Below are 4,698 nucleotides of genomic sequence, written 5' to 3'. Positions count from 1 at the left end.
GGTGAGATATATATATATATATATATATATATATATATATATATATATATATATATATATATATATATATATATATATAAATATGTGTTTGTTTGAGCTGTGTTTGTGATGCTGAAACACATTGATTGACATTTTTATCAGGCAAAAAAATGTAAAACATCACAATTACATTTATAATACTTTGTCTAAAAGGTCTTGTTTCCATTGAGGTCCTTGGTATTCATTTCATGACAGGCCTATAGCTAGTCAGTGCTGGAAAGTAACTGAGTAGGCCTACACGCACTCAAGTAGGCTACTTTGAGTACAATTTCGAGGTATTTTTTTTTTACTTTACTGGAGTATTTCCAATTTGCAGTACTTTTACTTCTACTCCACTACATGTCAGATATTGTACTTTTACTCCTCTACAATTATTTTAACATTTTAGTTACTAGATACTTTGTAGATTTAGATTATTATTACAAAACCTACAGTAACCTCAGCCCTATATACAGTATATATATTTCGGCCATTTGAAAATAGCAGATCTACAATCTCACAATGCGTGGCGGTGCAACGCATTGTGAGCTTGTAGATCTGCTATTTACAGTGACGTCACCGTGCACGCTCATAGCATCCCGCTTTGGCGGCGACATCAGAGGGAAAGCGCGAGCACGAGCAGTGATTTGCCGCCTCTCTCTCTCACACACACACACCAAGCAGCAAACACGACAAAGCTCTGTTTAATTGTTTGGCAGTAAAAAATACTGTTTAAAAGTGAACTCCTAATGTAACATTAGTCCTCATGGTTATTATGAGTTAAAGTTATCAGTGTTTATTAGGCTGGTGAAGAGCAGGCTGTATAAAACACAAGTGAATGAATTCTCCAGACAGACCAACGGTGAGGTGTTGTTAGCTTGGCTAATTAATTGCTTAGAATTAAAGGTATTGATGAAATTGCGAGTAATTTCCCTTTTATGTTACTTGGTAAAAGCAACAACTACTCAGGATGAAGCATTGTTTGGTTTGTGTGTGTGTGTGTGTGTGTGTGTGTGTGTGTGTGTGTGTGTGTGTGTGTGTGTGTGTGTGTGTGTGTGTGTGTGTGTGTGTGTGTGTGTTTGACTTTATACACTAGGCCAGTGGTTCTCAATACTCAAAAATGTTTATTTTTATGGTCTAGCAGTGATTCTCAACCATTTTAATTTCAAGGATCCCCAGTTTGACAAGCATTATGGCTACGGACCCCCATTTAATGGGACCCCAATATTGTAAAATCTATGTTAATGTAACTCTGAGAGTGTACAAACGGGTCCATATGGTTCCATTTGTACACTCTCAGAGTTACAGACTCATAAGGGTCCATTTGTTCCTAATCTATCATTTAGCTGGGGACCCCCTGGAACTCCCTCAAGGACCCCTGGGGGTCCCCAGATCCTACTTTGAGAGCCAATGCACTAGGCTGTGTATGTTGTGACAAGATACACTATACGTATATGTATATCTATACAACATATACGATACAATATACGTCTATCTGGCTCTCAGTCACTTGAATTAATATTTGTTTTTTTATTTATTTCTTTCTTTCTTTCTCTCTTTCTCTCTTTCTTTGTTTCTCAGAGTGGAGACACTGAGGTTGTGCTGAGGTTGTCCTTGTGCCCTAAATGCCCAGAAGACTGAGGTTCTCACAGTATAACACCCTCCCAGAACATCCAGCTCTAATGACTACACAGAGGTTATCTGGTGGTGAAGCTATACCTAAGTGTGAGTGTGAGTTATATATTTTTTTACTTTACTGGAGTATTTCCAATTTGCAGTACTTTTACTTCTACTCCACTACATCTCAGAGACAAATAGTGTACTTTTACTCCACTATTATTTGAAAACTTTAGTTTCTAGTTACTTTCTAGATTTTGATTATTACTAAACATATATTAAAGGTTTAATGACATTCACTTTTACACCACATTCAAAGTCTTTGTCCTGGTCCTTCAAAAGTGTACAAAAAGTTTTAAGTGAAAATTCCATTCCAGTGATCCATGGCAGGTGTTTTTCTCTCACATTTCTAAAGCCTTTTCAACTGCAATGAAAAAAGAAATCTTTGCCTGCGGGTGTCGCTGGTGAGGGATTTTGCCTGTCAATCATCGCCTCTGCTCCGCCCCCCCCCCCAAAGGAAAGGATAGGGGAGGGGAGGGGCGAGGAGGAGAGTGGGCGGGATTAATTGACTGTGACCTCACTGTCGAAGGGCCAAGCTCAGATAATTTTTCAGCCTAATTATTCACCCCAGACCACAGAAAATCCACTGAATGTTCTAAGTTCAGGTTTTTTGGGTGTAATTGAGGTCATAAAACCCCAAATAAAACATTGAAAATAAAAAAAGTTAAAATGAATGTCATGATACCTTTAAACACTTCAGCCATTTCGACCATTTAGAAAATAGCAGATCTACAAGCTCACAATGCGTCGCATCGCGACGCATTGTGAGCTTGTTGTAACATTTGTGCAAATTTTGAAAAACTTATGTTGCTATATCAGTGGTGATCCAACTTTTCCATGTCAAGGACCCCCAAAATGATGTGTATTTGGCCACGGACCCCCATTTCAAAATATGTTGTTTGCAGTGTCCAGGCTGTTCCACTGAGTGGCACCAATGTATGTGAAAGTTCCCCTACCTGTTAGAGTCCTGAATTTATACAGGAGATAACCTAACCTAACCTACTGTATGGTTCAAACATATCCGACAACGGTAATACATTTTAAAAAAGCATATAAATGATCAGACTCATCATTATTGCCCCAGATCCTGCAGTATGAATCTTAGGTCTGCCTTGAATCAAATTCAAGGTATTGCTTCCAAATAATTAACATGTACTGCTTTCATTACAGATAACAATATATCTACTGTGCTCGGGAAGAAACAACACCCCTTAAGATTCATGATTGGCTTAAAAACAAAATGTCACTTTGGTATAGGGGTTTGTAGTTACCTTCCCATTACTCCAAATATTGGTGAGATATCTTCAATAGTTGCTCCAGTGAGATTCAAAAGTGATCCAAATTCCTCTTTGACTTACATTTCTTTTCAAATAATTGTAGTGGAGTCAGAACACCAGAGGCAGCTCCACTGATCATGTTCAACCCAGATTTGGCACAAACAAGGGAATGAACTCTTTCTCATGCTATACAACAAAAATGTGGAATGCCCTACCCAAAGGAAAGGAGTACAGGAGTGTAAAACCCTACTCACTTTCAAAACTGCCCTAAAGAATCACCTTCAGGAGGCTGCAATTCCAAACTGGCCCCTGTCAAAGTCTTAACCTACCCCCCCCCCCCCCTCCCCCTCCCCTCCTAATAAAACTGTCTATTGTACATATTTCTTGTTTTTCATACCAGTAGCCTGTAAGCTGATTGTATGACGTCCTGCATAGTAGTGTATATTTGTATGTCTTCTTAAATGTCATCATGATTTGAGTGCACAGGGATCTCATTTTAAATAAGCCAAGTGCTTTTATGAGCGATCCAGTTTAGAAGACCTTGTATTGTGATTTGTACTTCCATGTACTGTTACCATGTCTTTCTAAATAAAGTATTCAATCAATCAATCAAAACGAGTAGAAGTACAATATTTGCCTCAGAAATGTAGTAGAGTAGAAATATTGAAAAGTACTCCAGTAAAGTAAAAATGACTCTAAATTGTACTTAAGTGCAGTACTTGAGTACATGTACATAGTTACTTTCCACCACTTACATTGCACAGTGAGACAGGTCTCAAAGTCACTCTTTTAGCACATAAAGCTTTGTCAGGTATAACATTGCATGGGTCCCTTTTCTGTGATACATATGAATTTACACAGTTGTTTTATATGATTTATAACATTACAAAACGATATGTTTTAAAAATAGATGTCAACTTCGTGGTGATTTTACTATTTCAGTTAGGAAGATGATCCCGACTGAATCTGCATCTCTGAATCTTAGCTGAGGATATTTCTTGTCTTGTCCTATGTGTGGATCTCGTTTCAGAAAGCAGGTAGAAAGGTTTACTTTTGAACCTTATTGACATCGAAACTCGACTTTTGATGTCAAAAATATAATAGTCAGGTAAAGTAGTACCTGGATTCATAAATCAGGTAAAGTGGGTACTGAAGCCTAAAAAGATTGAGAATTATGTGTCTCCCCAATTTTTCTTTCTGTCTGTGGAAATCTCGCAAATCACTAAATCAATCATTGTCAAATGTTTTTTGCATGCTGCCTACTGGCAGCATGCAAAAGTCAAATCCGTCAACAACTTATTTTATTTGAATGTATAATGTCAGAGGATCCAGCGTCCATCCAGGATATGACCAGTCTGGAGCTGTTGTGAGAGATGTTGTGGTGATGCAGATTGAAATGTCTGTTTTCTTCAAATAAAGAGGTTTTTACCATGGTTTGGTGTGTGGGTTCTACCTCTTTAACGTTAGAGGTTGTGGTGACAACAATAACAACAACATGAAGTCTTGCTTCAGTTCAATCATGTTGATGTCAGGGACACAGTTTTGCATTGAAAAGCCATGTTGGTGAATGATGGTGGTTTGTGCATCATCGAGCACCACGCCAGTCATTCATTTGAATGTCACACAGAGGCCTCATTTAACTGGAGGATGGCAGAAAAGCAAGGCGAGGCACTTTTATTTGTATAGCACATTGCAACAACAAGGCGATTCAAAGTGCTTTACATAA

Source organism: Gymnoscopelus braueri (assembly GCF_963280865.1).
Source record: "Gymnoscopelus braueri genome assembly, chromosome: 16".
Lineage (NCBI taxonomy): Eukaryota > Metazoa > Chordata > Actinopteri > Myctophiformes > Myctophidae > Gymnoscopelus > Gymnoscopelus braueri.
Note: the sequence above shows the minus strand (reverse complement) of the source record.